General features: G+C 45.4%; 1 protein-coding gene and 1 long non-coding RNA gene across 2 annotated transcripts in view; one reads left to right on the plus strand and one right to left on the minus strand.

Annotated features, from left to right (window-relative positions):
• LOC140189114 (uncharacterized) overlaps nucleotides 1-16,244 on the plus strand; it is a 1,124,305-nt gene that overhangs the window by 175,182 nt on the left and 932,879 nt on the right. The window lies entirely within an intron of this gene.
• LOC140189162 (uncharacterized) lies at nucleotides 5,777-10,298 on the minus strand. Its single transcript, XR_011883474.1, has 2 exons — nucleotides 10,168-10,298; nucleotides 5,777-6,332 (listed from the first exon to the last, which is right to left on the minus strand). It is a non-coding gene; the product is annotated as an uncharacterized lncRNA (long non-coding RNA).

Below are 16,244 nucleotides of genomic sequence, written 5' to 3' on the forward strand. Positions count from 1 at the left end.
GCAGCAGGCCAGGCAGCATCTCTAGGAGGAGGTACAGTCAACGTTTCAGGCCGAGACCCTTCGTCAGAACTAACTGAAGGAAGAGTGAGTAAGAGATTTGAAAGTGGGAAGGGGAGGGGGAGATCCAAAATGTTAGGAGAAGACAGGAGGGGGAGCAATGGAGCCAAGAGCTGGATAGGTGATTGGGAAAAGGGATATGAGAGGATCATGGGACAGGAGGCCCAGGGAGAAGGAAAAGGGGGAGGGGGGGAAACACAGAGGATGGGCAAGGGGTATAGTCAGAGGGGCAGAGGGAGAAAAAGGAGAGTGAGAGAAAGAATGTGTGTATATAAATAACGGATGGCGTACGAGGGGGAGGTGGGGCATTAGCAGAAGTTAGAGAAGTCAATGTTCATGCCATCAGGTTGGAGTCTACCCAGACGGAATATAAGGCGTTGTTCTTCCAATCTGAATGTGGCTTCATCTTTACAGTAGAGGAGGCCATGGATAGACATGTCAGAATGGAAATGGGATGTGGAATTAAAATACCTATGTGGGCACTGGGAGATCCTGCTTTCTCTGGCGGACAGAGCGTAGGTATTCAGCATAACGATCTCCCAGTCTGCGCCGGGTCACACCAATATATAGAAATCCACATCGGGAGCACCAGACGCAGTACATCACCCCAGCCAACTCACAGGTGAAGTGTCGCCTCACCTGGAAGGACAGTCTGGGGCCCTCAATGGTGGTAAGGGAGGAAGTGTAAGGACATGCGTAGCAGTTGTTCCGCTTACAAAGATAAGTGCCAGGAGGGAGATCAGTGGGGAAGGATGGGGGGGGACGAATGGACAAGGGAGTTGCGTAGGGCGCGATCCCTGCGGAAAGCGGGGCAGGGGGAGGGAAAGATGTGCTTAGTGGTGGGATCCCGTTGGAGGTGGCGGAAGTTACAGAGAATAATATGTTGGACCTGGAGGCTGGTGGGATGGTAGGTGAGGACCAGGGGAACCCTATTCCTAGTGGGGTGGCAGGAGAATGGAGTGAGAGCAGATGTGTGTGAAATAGGGGAGATGCGTTTGAGAGCAGAGTTGATGGTGGAGGAAGGGAAGCCCCTCTCTTTAAAAAAGGAGGACATCTCCCTCATCCTGGAATGAAAAGCCTCATCCTGAGAGCAGATGCGGCAGAGACGGAGGAATTGCAAGAAGGGGATGGCATTTTTGCAAGAGACAGGGTGAGAGGAGGAATACTCCAGATAGCTGTGAGAGTCAGTAGGTTTATAGTAGACATCAGTAGATAAGATGTCTCCAGAGATAGAGACAGAAAAATCTAGAAAGGGGAGGGAGGTGTCGGAAATGGACCAGGTAAACTTGAGGGCAGGGTGAAAGTTGGAGGCAAAGTTAATAACCACATGGGTCCGAGCTATGCCTACCTTTTTGTTGGCTTTGTCGAACAATCTACATTCCGAACCTATTCTGGCATCTGTCCCCCACTTTTCCTTTGCTACATCGGCGTTGCTTCCTGCACGCATGCTGAGCTCGTTGACTTTATTAACTTTCCCTCCAACTTTCACCCTTCCCTCAAGTTTTCCTGGTCCATTTCTGACAGCTCCCTCCCCTTTCTAGATCTTTCTGTCTCTATCTCTGTAGACAGCTTATCTACTGATGTCTACTATAAGCCTACTGACTCTCACAGCTATCTGGACTATTCCTCTTCTCACCCTGTCTCTTGCAAAAATGCCATCCCCTTCTCGCAATTCCTCCGTCTCTGCCGCATCTGCTCTTAGGATGAGGCTTTTCATTCCAGGACGAGGGAGATGTCCTTTTTTAAAGAAAGGGGCTTCCTTTCCTCCCCCATTTTACGCACATCTGCTCTCACTCCATCCTCCCACCACCCCACTAAGAATAGGGTTCCTGTGGTCCTCACCTACCACCCCACCAGCCTCCGGGTCCAACATATTATTCTCCGTAACTTCCGCCACCTCCAACGGGATCCCACCACTAAGCACATCTTTCCCTCCCCCTCCCCCGCTTTCCGCAGGGATCGCGCCCTACGCAACTCCCTTGTCCATTCGTCCCCACCATCCCTCCCCACTGATCTCCCTCCTGGCACTTATCCTTGTAAGTGGAACAAGTGCTACACATGCCCTTGCACTTCTTCCCTTACCACCATTGAGGGCCCCTGACAGTCCTTCCAGGTGAGGCGACACTTCACCTGTGAGTCGGCTGGGGTGATGTACTGCGTCCGGTGCTCCTGATGTGACCTTCTATATATTGGCGAGACCCGACGCAGACTGGGAGATCGTTTTGCTGAACACCTCAGCTCTGTCCGCCAGAGAAAGCAGGATCTTCCAGTGCCCACACATTTTAATTCCACATCCCATTCCCATTCTGACATGTCTATCCACGGCCTCCTCTACTGTAAAGATGAAGCCACACTCCAGTTGGAGGAACAACACCTTATATTCTGTCTGGGTAGCCTCCAACCTGATGGCATGAACATTGACTTCTCTAACTTCCACTAATGCCCCACCTCACCCTCGTACCCCATCCATTATTTATGTACACACATTCTTTCTCTCACTCTCCTTTTTCTCCCTCTGCCCCTCTGACTATACCCCTTGCCCATCCTCTGGGTTTTCCCCCCCCTCCACCTTTTCCTTCTCCCTGGGCCTCCTGTCCCATGATCCTCTCATATCTCTTTTTCCAATCACCTGTCCAGCTCTTGGCTCCATCCCTCCCCGTCCTGTCTTCTCCTATCATTTTGGATCTCTCCCTCCCCCTCTCAAATCTCTTACTAGCTCTTTCTTCAGTTAGTCCTGATGAAGGGTCTCGGCCTGAAACGTCGAATGTACCTCCTCCTAGAGATGCTGCCTGGCCTGCTGCGTTCACCAGCAACTTTGATGTGTGTTGCTAGGACAAATACTGCATGGTTTCCTTAAGGGAAAATCTTGCCTGATGAACCTACTGGAATTCTTTGAGAAGATTACATGTAGAATGGGTAAAGGGGATGCAGTCCACGTTGGATATTTGGACTTTTAGAAGGCATTTGACAAGGTGCCACATATGAGGCTGCTTACCACATTAAGAGCCCATGGTATTACAGGGAAGGTACAAGCATTGATTGACTGGTAGAAGGCAGCGAGTGGTAATAAAAGGATCCTTTTCTGGTTGGTTGCCAGTAAGTAGTGGTGTTCTGCAGGAGTCAGTGTTCAACCGCTTCTTTTTATGCTGTATATCAATGATATAGATGATGAAATAGATGGCTTTGTTGTCAAGTTTGCAGATGATATGAAGATTGGCGGAGGGGCAGGTAGTGTTGAGGAAATGGGTCGGCTGCAGAAGGACTTAAACAGATCAGAAGATGGGCAAGAGAGTAGCGAATGAAATACAATGTCAGAAAATGCATGGTCATGCTCTTTGGTAGTAGAAATAAATGTGCAGACCTTTTTCTAAATGGGCAGAAAATCCAAAAATCTGAGATGCAAAAGGAATTGGCAGTCCTCGTGCAGAACAACCTAAAGGTTAACTTGCAGATAGAGTTGGTGATGAGGAAGGCAAATACTATAATTAACATTCCTTTCAAGGGGTCTCAAATATAAGAGCAGGGATGTGATGCTGAGGCTTTATAAGGCACTGGTGAGACCTCACCTTGAGTACAGTGAACAATTTTGGGCTCCTCATCTGGAAAAGATGTGGTGGCATTGGAGAGGGTTCAGAGGAGGTTCATAAGGATGATTCCAGGATTGAGAGTGTTAGCCTCTGAGGAATGTTTTATAGCTCTGGGTCCGTACTCACTGGAATTTAGAAGGATGAGGGGGGATCTCATTGAATCCTTTCAAATGTTGAATGGACTAGACAGAGTAGATGTGGAAAAGCTGTTTCCCATTTTCCATGGCGAGGGAGTCTAAGACAAGTGGGCACAGCTTCAGGGTAGAGGGGCGCCCATTTAAAACAGAGATGCAGAGAAATTTCTTTAGCCAGAGTGTGGTGAATTTGTGGAATTTATTACCAGAGGCAGCTGTGGGGGCCAGGTCGTTGGGTGTATTTAAGGCAGAGCTGGATAGTTTCCTGATTGGATGGGGCATCAAAGGCTTCAGGAAAAAGGCCGAGGAGTGAGGCTGAGGAGGAGAAACAAGGGTCAGCCATGATTGAATGGTGGGGCAGACTCGATGAGCCAAATGGCCTAATTCTGCTGCTATGTCTTATGGTCTTGCTCAGTAAATCCAAGAATCACAACATAATAAATGAGACATCGCACCCAACCCGGTAACCAAATAACCAATGTGTAAACGACAACAACGTGTGCAAATACAAGAGAGAAAATAATAATAATCATAAAGAAATGAGAAATAAATAGAGAACATAAGATGCAGAAGTCGTGAAAGTGAGCCTATAGATTGTGGGAAGCAGTTCAGTGATGAGTTTAGTGAAGTTAAATGGAGTGATCTCCACTGGTTCTGGTTTAAGGTGACACTGGTGAATCTCTTTTTCTAGTAAATGAATAGCCTGTAACCTCCCTTTGGACTTGGAGGCAATTTGATGTGGCAGAACAGAGGTGAGACAGCGGACCCGTCACTGAGAGTGAGGAAGACACGAATTTCGGCTGATTTAAACGCCGGGCCCAAATGGAAAAGTCAGGTACAGGCCAAATGGAGGCAGCGGGGACCAGGCCCCAGATCGTATCGAAGCAACTGAACCCAGTGTTTGGATGATGATTTTGGTGCCAGGCCAGATTGAAATGGTCAGTGTGTTGGGCCCGAGGCCAGGGATGAGCTGGTTCAGCTCGCTGCTCCATTCTGTGCTGAACTAAGCATCTGTGGAATGGACTCTCTGAGGATTTCAGTTCAAAATGCTACAGTATTTGCTTGTGTTTATTGTTTGCATGATTAATTTTCCTTTCTGCACATTGGGTGTTTGACAGTCTTCTTGCTTTATTAGTGGGTTCTTTTGGCTTTCTTTGTTTTATGGCAGCCTGTTTGGAACGAACCTCAAGTTTGTAGAATATAAACATACTTTGATAATAAATGTACTTTGAACTTTGGTTCAAAAACCTGATGGTTGAGGGTTAAAATCAGTTCAAAAATTTAACAAAACTCAAAACTGATGATCTTTGCATTACAGGCCAGCATGCAGAAGAGTGGAAAATGACAAATATTCTTCCCCTTTTTAAGAACTTCAATCGGGACAAGACAGGAAACTATACCCTGGTGACTCTTACATTAGTGGTAGGGATATTCTTGGAAATGATTTTTAACAATAGGATCAACTTGTATCTGAGAAAGCATAAACACATTCAGAGTAGCGAAAATCTCTTTGCATGGGCAACGTCAAGTCTTGCAAACTTGGTTGAATTTTTAAAGTGAGAAATTCAATTGCTGAGGGCCGGGTAGTGGCTATAGAACATGTGGACTCTGGTGAAGCTTTCAACAAATGCCCTGATCAAAAGCAGGAAGGCATACGGGCTGAACAGATATTTGGTAGAATATATTCAAAGTGTAGCTTGGTCAGAGAACACAGAACGTAATGGTTGAGGGGTGTGATTCTGACTGGAGACCTGTGAACAGTGGTGCCCCACAAGAATCAGTGCTGGGAACTCTGTCCTGACGAAGGGTCTCGGCCTGAAACGTCGACTGTACCTCTTCCTAGAGATGCTGCCTGGCCTGCTGCGTTCACCAGCAACTTTGACGTGTCTGCTCTTTGTGAAGTGATGTGGATGAAAATTAAGCTGGGCTGATTTGTAGGTCTGAAGAGACACAGAAATTAGTGGAGTTGTGGGTACAGAGTAAGGTTCACACAGGATAGACATAGACATACTTTATTGATCCCGAGGGAAACTGGGTTTTGTTACAGCTGCACCAACCAAGTAGAGAGCAGAATTATAGAAATACAAAAACAACAAACAATCAAACACTAATATGCAAACTATGCCAGATGGAAATAAGTCCAGGACCAGCCTATTGGGTCAGGGTGTCTGACCCTCCACGGGAGGAGCTGCAAAGTTCGATGGCCACAGTCAGGAACAACCTCCCATGACGCCTAGTTGTATCTCGGTGGAATATGGCCAGAGTCCAACAGCAAAAAGTTCAATATCCAGGCTACAAACACGTTCCTCGATCGCAATATGACCAGGATTGCACCATCCGTTGCTAACCAGAACAGCAAGCCCCCAACTCCTTTACGCTTACCGCTCTCAGTGCACTTCCGGTCAGCCTGAACGGTCTCGAAGCCCTCCATGGAAAAGTTTTGGTCGGGAATGTCCACGTGCAGTCCAAGTGGAGAACTCCTCTTCTCCATATGCCTCGGTTGTCTCGACCCGGTCCGCTTTCCTCATTCAGGATGCAGCAGAATATAGACCAGCTGTAAATGCGGACAGAGAAATGGCAGATGAGCCAAAGAACTTTGGGAAGTCAGATTTCAGAGGTTTTCTTTGGAATTCCTCTCCCTGTTGGAGTAGTTGAAATGGCATTTATGGTAATGACAAGCTCCACCTCAAGATGTGGGAGATCAGGGAGTCAGTCAGTGTCCCTGACAACTTCACATCAGGGAAATGCACCATCTGCAGCTCCTGACTGACCCTGTGAAGGACACGGAGCTGGAGATGGACAGATCTCGAGTTTCCAGGATGCTGAGACCAGAGTTTCAGTGAGTTGGTCACACCTGAGATCAGGCTGCAGATAGTTTAGAGACAACCATGACTGGAAAGAGGAAGGGACACAGAGTGCAATGTCTCCCTGTGGCTGTACACTCCTTTGGATATCCCTGACAGGATGACAAACCAGAGCACAGCAGCCCGTCAGGTCGGTGGTACTGACAGCCCGGTCTGATGCTCTGCATGAGGAAAGGACAAGCAGAGCAGTAATGACAGCACTCTCACAGTACAGGGGACATGCAGGAGATTCTGTGGCAGCAATAGAGATGCCAGGATAATGTGTCACCTCCTGGGTACCAGGGTCAGGTACGTCTGAGATATGCAGGATTTCCAAAAGATAGACTTGCCGGTAGAGTCGGTGGGAAGGAAGCCAAATGCAATGTTTCATTCATCTCCAGAGGACTACTGCACAGAAGCAAGGATGTAATGCTGAGGATTGATGAGGCATTGGCTCAATCACACTTGGAGTATTGTGAACTGTTTTGGGCCCCTTATCTAAAAGAGTATGTGCTAGCATTGGAAAGGGCCCAGAGGAGGTTCACAAGAATGATCCCAGCAATGAAAGGGTTAATGCATGAGGATGTTTGATGGCTCTCGGCCTGTCTGTACTCACTGGAATTTAGAAGAAAGAGGGGATTTCATTGAAACCTATCAAATATTGAAAGGCCGAGATAGAGTGGACGTGGAGAGGATGTTTCTGATAATGGGGCATCTACAACCACAGGGCACATCCTCAGAATACTAGGACATCCTGTTAGAACAAAGATATGGAGTAATTTCCTTAGTAAAGGGTAGTGAATCTGAGCAGCCTATGTCAGGATGCTGTTCATTGAATACAGCTCAGCGTTTAACCCCATCATTCCCACAATCCTGATCAATAAGCTACAGAACCCGGTCCCTCTGCAATTGGATCCTCGACTTACCAACCGAGAGACCACAATCTGTGTGGATTGGTGATAATATCTCCCCCTCGCTGATGATCAACACTGGTGCACCTCAGGGGTGTGTGTTAGCCCGCTGCTCTACTCTCTATATACCCATGACTGTGAGGCTAGACATAGCTCAAATACCATCTACAAATTTGCTGATGACACAACCACTGTTGGTAGAAACTCAGATGGAGATGAGAGGGCACAGAGGAATGAGATATACCAGCTGTGGTGTCGCAGCGAGAACATTGCACTCAATGTCCGTCAGACAAAAAGAGCTGATTGTCGACCTCAGGAAGGGTAAGACAAGGGAACACGAACCAATCCTCATGGAGGGATCAGAAGTGGAGAGAGGAAACAATTTCAAGTTCCTGGATATCAATATCCCTGAGGATCTAACCTGGTCCCAACATATTGATGCAGCTACAGTACAAAGAGGGCAAGACAGTGGATATATCTCATCAGGAGTTTGAAGATTTTTGGTTTGTCACTTTAAAACACTCAAAAACTGCTATAGGTGTATTCGATGCATAGCATTTATAATACACGTTATTTCTGTCTTTGCACTCTAGTTAATCTACATAATATACATATCCATATACACACATACTGATCTATTTATTCTTTCTATATTATCATGTACTGCATTGAACTGCTGCTGCTACATTAACAAATTTCATGACACACGCCGGTGGTAACAAACCTGATTCTGGTTCTGACTCTGAATTCATCCCCACAGACGGCTGAAGCCAATTCACTGGGTATATTTCATGTGGAGGTTCTCGACTGTGGGGAGGAAAAGAGGGTCTGAGAGTGTTCAGAGATCTGTCATGATCTCTTACTCCTGGCAGAATGGTGCAGCAGACTGGATGGGCCAAATGGCCTAATTCTACTCCTGTGTTTTATGGTCTGATGGTCTCCGAGCAGCTGCAGGACATTTCAAATGGAAGGCTGAGCAGCCAGACATCGTGGTGGACGGTGCATGTTGGTAATAGCAATGTAGGGAGGAGGAGGGTTGTGGTCCTGTGCAGTGAATTTAGAGAAATAAGACAGAAACTAAGAAATAGTAAGCTGTGTATTACTCCCAGTGACACTTGTTAGTGCAGGGAGATATAGAAAGATACCACTGATGAATGTGTGGCTGAGGAGCTGGTGCAGGGCAAGAGATTTAGTTTGATCGATCAATGGGGATAACTTCTAGGGATGATTGACAGAAACTGTTCACTCCCTCGGGTCTTCATGGGAAGGAACAGTTTTCTCCCTCCTGAAACTGCAGGGAATAGTTTTAACGTGACAGGTTGGAGGTTGAAGGAGGATCTGAAAGGTGAGGTGATGGAGGTGGATAAATTTATCTGAGACATGCAGAGGTCAGAGAGACAGAGACAGTTTCCCTCGGTATAGGTGTAAATCTAAAGGGAATAGTTTTAATGTGAGGGGGGAGAGATTTAAAGGGGATCTGCAGGGTAAATATTTCACACAGAGAATAGCCGGTAATCCAAATGAGTCAGAGGAGATGGTGGAGGCAGAAACACACAAAGTCTCTGTTCACAAACACTTCTCAGAACCTATCATTCACTGTGTACATCCTGCCCTGGTTGAACTTCCAGGTGCTGGGCCCATTGTTGTTTTCCACCTGTATTAATGATCTAGATGAGAATGTGGTGAACTGGATCAGGAAGTTCGCAGATGACACCAAGATTAGTCGTGCAGTGGACAGTGAGGAAGGCTAACAAATCTTGACATACGATGTGGACTAGCTAGAAAAGTGGCAGATGGAATTTAATACACACAAGTATGAGGTGTTTTGAACATAGGATTAACGAGAGAAATGTATGGTTTAAAGAGGATCTGATGAAAACTGTCCTCTTTCCCCTTTCCCCAGAAGGAGGTTACAATCTGGAACACACTGTCTGAGGGGGTGGTGCAGGCTGGTATTTAAGGACCATCTGGATGAGTGTTTGAATCACCAAGGCAGGGTAGGAGACAGACCAAGTGCTGAGTTAGTGGAGACAGATTCTTGATGGTCAGTGTGGACATGCAGAAACCACTGACTGTGAAAGTGCAGTGGGAACCTGAAACACAGAACTTCAGGATGGACTCAGCTAAAACATTCAGAACCCAGTACGACGGATTTTTCTTGTACAAAGGTATTAATGGTCACATACTGAACCAAACCCCTCAAAAGGTGACCAAAATGTTGTGGTCAGGCTTTCATATCCCTCTGGGCCTTCCTTACTGAAGCCCCTGTGCATGTGCCTCTAATATTGTTACACAGTTCCCTGTATGTGGCATCACAGGTAGACAGGGTTGTGTGTTCTACTTGCCTTGTCAGCCAAAGAACTGCCTCTCATTAGAGTAGGACAAAACTGTTTAAAGACAGATTTAAAGTGGATCTGAGGGGTAAATATTTCACACAGAGAAGAGCTGGCATCCGGAATTAACTCCCAAAACAGAGTCACTGGTTTATACAGAAATGAAACAGTCCCTTCAGTACAACTCATCCACGCCGACCAAGTTGTCGACCTGAACTCGGCCCATCTGCCTGCATTAGGCCCGTATCCCTCTCAACCTTTCCCATCCATGTGACTGTGCAAATATGTTTTAAATATTGTACCTGAGGCAGAGAGCCGGTGCAGTGAGGCGCTGACAGACACTCACTGTTCCGCAGGCAGGAAGAGGAGAGGCGGATCCCACAGCGGAGCCGAAACCCCAACAAGTAGAGACCGGCTCCACCATCTCGGACTTCCCGCCCTGGACCGTTTCCAAGGAAACGACGGCGGTGACGGTGGGACCCCTGTGACGTCACCACGTGTTTGTCACGTGAGGGGGCAGCGGGAGCTGTCAATCAGTGGAGCCGCCAGAAAACTTGGGAGCATCGTAAATAGAATCGGTCTGGGGAGGGTGGGGGCGGATTTCCAGGAACGTGACTCTCCCACCCCACTTCCGGGAAGTGACTGTAATATTCACATTTAATCTGACTCTTCGGTCCTAGAAATATTTAATGTTTGTTTTTTGTATATTTCTGCGTGGATAGTCCTTTTAATTTTGGGTAAAAAACGTTGGAACTATATCACCTTCATCAACCTTCCTGGTAACTTCCTCAAAAACACTCTACAAGATTGGTTAGACATGACGTACCATGCACAAAGCCATATTATCTATCCCCAATCAGTCCCTCTCTATCCAAATAATTATATCTATGGTTGCTTAGAATACCTTCCAATAACCTTCCAACAACTGATATTAGGCTCACTGGCCTATGATTTCTTGGCTAATTCGTATACCCTTCCTTAAACAACAGAACAACATTAACTATCTTCCAATCCTCTAGTACCGCACCAGTGGATGAGGAGGTTTAAGATATCTCTGCTTGCACCCTGCAATTTCTGCATTATTCTCCCACAAGGTCTGTGGGACCACCCTGTTGGGCCAGTAGATTTATTCACCCTAAGGCAGCAAACTTTTCCTCTTCTGTGATCTGTGCAGGGTCCATGACCTCGCTGCAGCATTGTCTCACATATGTGTCCCTCTCCTGAGGATTTACAGCTGAACAAAATCTATCTCCTACAACTCTTGTGGCTCCAAATATAGAATACCAATCTTATCTTTCAGAGGACCAGTCTTGCCCCTTTCTATCCTTTTGCTCTTAATATATCTGTATAAATGCTTTTGATTTTCCTTCATCTTTTATGCAACAGTAAACACGTTTTCTTTTCACCTTCCTGATTTCCTTCTTACGTCTTCTCCTGCATCTCTTAAACACCTTAAGTACCCCATTTGTTCCTGCCTCTTGAGACCTGCTACATACCGTACATCTGTCATTTTCTTAATCCACTCTCAATTTCTCTCAGAAACAAGGGCCAAGGTTCAATCTGTTAGCCTTGCCTTTTATTCTGAAAGAAGATACAAATTCTGTGCTCTCAGAATTTCACTTTTGAAATCCTCCCACTTACAAATCACACCTTTGCCAGAAAATAACCTATCCCAACCCACACTTGCCAGATCCTCCTGGTACCATAAAATTGGCCTTTCTCCAATTTTGAATCTCAACCTGAGTACCTGATCTATCCTCTTCCATAATTACATTGAAACTAATGGCATTATGATTACATGATCCAAAGTATTCCCCTGCACAAACTTCTGTGACCTGCCCTGTCTCATTGTCTAATGGAGTTCTGGTACCACACTCTCTCCAGTTGAAACTTCTGTGTACTGATTAAGGAAACTTCCCTGAGACAAATTTGACAAACTCTTCCCATCCAGCCCTTTTATGGTATGGAAGTCACACTCAATACATGGAACATTGAAATCACACACTATTACAACCTTAATTTTTTGTCTGTGATCTCTCTACAAGTTTTCTCTCCTAAATCCCACGGACTGTTGGGTTGTCTATAATATAATCCCATTCCTTTCTTAATTCCTCAGTTCTACCCATATAGCCTCATGAGACAAGCTCTCCAGTCTACCCTGACTGAGCACTATCGTGACATTTTCCCTGACTAGTAATGCCACCTCACCCCCTTTAATCCCTTCTGCTCTATGACATCTAAAACAATGGAAGCCTGGAACACTGACCTGCCAGTCCTGCCCCTCCTGCAATCAAGCCTCACTAATGACATAATTCCACATGTTGATCCATGCACTGACCTCATCTGTCCTTTCCTACAATACTCCTTGTGTTGAAATATACGCAGCTCAGGACATCAATCCTACCTTGCTCAAGCTTTTCATTCCTGACTTTGTACGTGGGGTTAACAACATCTTTTCCCACAACCACTCCACTATCTGTTCTGGTGCTCTGGTTCCCATCCCCTTGAAACTCTCATTTAAACCAACACCCCTAGTAAACCTTCCCACTAGGATATTAGTCCCCCCAAGTTCAGAAGAGAACTCAGTGATCCAGAAATCTGAAGCCCTCCCTCCTGCACCAACTCCTGAGCCTCTTTAAACTGTATGATCTTCCTATTTCTGACATCACTGGTATGTAGCACAGGTAGCAATCCTGAAATTCACAACCCTGTGGATCTTGTGCTTTACGTAGCACCCAACTCCCTGAACTCACTTTGCAGGACCTCGTCAATAACCCTCACCAGGTCATTGGTACACAAGTGAATCACAACCTCAGGCTGCTCACCCTCCCACTTAAGAATGCTGTGAAATCGACCTGAGATGTCTCTGATCCTGGCAACCGGGAGGCAGCAACCATCTGGGAATCTTGTTCTCATTCATGTAAACTCCTTTCTATTCCCCTAACCAATGAACCCCCATCACTACAGCTCGCCTCTTCTCCCCACTTTCCTCCTGAATTACCGAGCCAGACTCAGTCCCAGAGACCTGACCCATGTGGCCCACGGTATTCCAAAGTGGTATACGTGTTGTTGACGGGAACAGCCACAAGGGTACTCTGCACTGCCTTCCTATTCAGTCTCCCCCTCCTGACAACCATCCCGCATCTTGGGTTTAATCACTTCCCCCATGTGCTGTCTATCAACAACTCAATCCCTCGGGGGATCCAGAGTCCATTCAGTTCAATCTCCAACTCCTCAGCACGGCCTGATAAAAGTTTCAGCTTTATGCCTTCTAGCAAGAGTAGTCATCAAGGACACTGGATGTCTCCATTTCTTCGGTCGTAGAAGAGAGCATAACAGAGGGTCATTCACTGATGGGGTTATAGCACAGACCTCCCAAGACAGTCTTGTTACATGCACGTGCAGTTCAACTCTTTGAATGATAATGCAGAAAGTTTGAAGTTAATAACTCATCTCCTTCTACCTTCGGCCATGAACTTATCAATTACCCCTCGTATGTCTATTTTAATGCGAGAAGTATTATAAATAAAGCAGATGAACTTAGATCGTGGATCAGCACGTGGAGCTATGATGTTGTGGCCATTACATGGATGGTACAGGAGCAGGAATGGCTTTAGGTGTTACAGAAAGGATAGGGAGGGAGGCAAAAGCGGTGGGGGTTTGGCACTGTTGATCAAGGATAGTGTCACAGCTGCAGTAAAGGAGGAAGACATGGAGGGGTTGTCTATGGAGTCTCTGTGGGTGGAAGGTAGGAACAGGAAGGGGCCAAAAACTCGACTGTGTGTTTTTATAGACCACCCAATAATAACAGGGACATCGAGGAGCAGATGGGGAAACAGATTCTGGAAAGGAGTAATAGTAAGTGTTCTTCCAGTGGGAGATTTTAATTCCCCAAGTATTGATCAGCATCTCCCAAAAGTGAGGGTTTAGATGGGGTAGAGTTTGCTAGGTGTGTTCAGGAAGGTTTCTTGACACAACATGTGGATAACCCTACAAGAGGAGAGGCTGTATTTGATCTGGTATTGGGAAGTGAACCTGGTCAGGTGTCAGGTCTCTCAGTGGGAGAGTATTTTGGAGATAGTGATCACAATTCTATCTCCTTTACCATAGCACTGGAAAGAGATAGGAACAGACAAGTTAGGAAAATGTTTAATTGGAGTAAGGGGAAATATGAGGCTATCAGGGAGGAACTTGGAAGCATAAATTGGAAACAAATGTTCTCAGGGAAAGGTACGGAAGAAATATGGCAAATGTTCAGGGGATATTTGCGTGGGATTCTGAATCGATATGTTCCAATGAGACATGGAAAGGATGGTAGGGTACAGGATCCGTGGTGTACAAAAGCTGTTGTTAATCTGGTCAAGAAGAAAAGAAGAGCTTACAAAAGGTTCAAAAAACTTGGTAATAATAGGAATCTAGAAGATTATAAGGCTTGCAGGAAGGATTTTAAGAATGAAATCAGGGGAGCGAGAAGCGGCCATGAGAAGGCCTTGGAGGGTAGGATTAAGGAAAACACCAAGGCATTCGACAAGTATGTGAAGAGCCAGAGGCTAAGACGTGAGACAATAAGACCAACCAAGTGTGACAGTGGAAAAGTGTGTATGGAACCGAAGGAGATGGCAGAGTAATTAATGAATACTTTGATACAGTATTCACTACGGAAAAGGATCATAGCGATCGTAGGGATGACTTGCAGCAGATTGAAAAGCTTGAGCATGTAGATATGAAGAAAGAGGATGTGCAGAGCTTTTGGAAAGCATCAGGTTGGATACATCACCGGACCAGAAGAAATGTACCCCAGGCAACTCTGGGCGGCGACGGAGAAGATTGCTGAATGTCTGGCGATGATCCTCGCATCATCAATGAGGATGGGAGAGGTTTCGGAGGATTGGAGGGTTGCAAATGTTGTTCCCTTATTCAAGAAAGGGAGTTGGGATAGCCCAGAAAATTATAGGCCAGTGATTCTTACTTCAGTGTTTGGTAAGTTGATGGAGAAGATCCTGAGAGGCAGGTTTTGTGAACATTTGGAGAGGCATAATATGATTAGGAATAGTCAGCATGGCTTTGTCAAAGCAGGCTGTTCCTTATGAGCCTGACTGAATATTTTGAGGATTTAGAATGTATTATTGGGCTGTTAATATACTTTATGTGTGTTCTTGGTTATATTGGACTGATAAAATTAAACAACCAACTTGGGTTCATTTGGAATTGAAAGCTGTGAAACAATTTTCTTAACTTTGTTATTAGGAGCTTCTTTACCTGCGCAATTAGCCAAAATTTCTAATCCAAATTTATATCCTATCATTAAGCAGTCATTATGAATTTGGTACCAATTTCATATTTTTTTTAATCTTAAGAAATTTAACCTTCTTAGTTTAATTTATTGAAACTGTTTATTTTAACCTTCACTTAGTGATCCTACCTTTTCTCTTTGGAGGAATAAAGGAGTTTATTCCTTCATGTATCTGTTCCAAGTTGCTTAAGGACAACAAAGTCACGGCATTGGAGTGGCCATCACAAAGCCCTGACATCAATCCAATAGAAAGTTTGTGGGCAGACCTGAAAAAGCGTGTGCAAGCAAGGAGGCCTACAAACCTGACTCAGTTACACCAGCTCTGTCTGGAGGAATGGAACAAAATTCCAGCAACTTACACTGAGAAGCTTGTGGAAGGCTACCCAAAACGTTTGACGGAAGTTAAACAATTTAAAGACAACACTACCAAATACTAACAAAGTGTATGCAAACTTCTAACCAACTGGGAAACTGATGAAAGAAATAAAAGCTGAAATAAATCATTCTCTCCACTATTATTCTGACATTCACATTCTTAAAATACAGTAGTGATCCTAACTGACCTAAAACAGGGAATATTTTCTCGGATTAAATGTCAGCAATCGTGAGAAACTGAGTTTAATTGTATTTGGCTAAAGTGTATGTAAACTTCTGACTTTAACTGTAGTATTAATGGCAAGACTCTTGTCCATGTGGAGGATCAGAGGGACCTTGGGTTCCGAGTCCATAGGACACGCAAAGCTACTACTCAGGTTGACTCTGTGGTTAAGAAGGCATACGGTGCATTGGCCTTCATCAACAGTGGGATTGAGTTTAAGAGCCAAATGATAAGGTGCAGCTCTACAGGACCCTGGTCAGACCCCACTTAGAGTTATGACGAAAGACCAAGTTATTAGAAGATTGATGCTGATGAGAGAGATAAGAGAGACAAAAGGGAGTAGCGTTCAAAATGTTAATGAGAGACGAGAGAGATTAACGAAAAGAGACACAGTTCCGAGTATTAACAGAACGGTTGCTTTGAACCTGAATTGTTTGAAGTTTGATGGACAGGTGAAACCCCAGCAGGGGGATAAAAAGAACAGGTTC

This window comes from Mobula birostris, chromosome 28 (genome assembly GCF_030028105.1).
Source record: "Mobula birostris isolate sMobBir1 chromosome 28, sMobBir1.hap1, whole genome shotgun sequence".
Lineage (NCBI taxonomy): Eukaryota > Metazoa > Chordata > Chondrichthyes > Myliobatiformes > Myliobatidae > Mobula > Mobula birostris.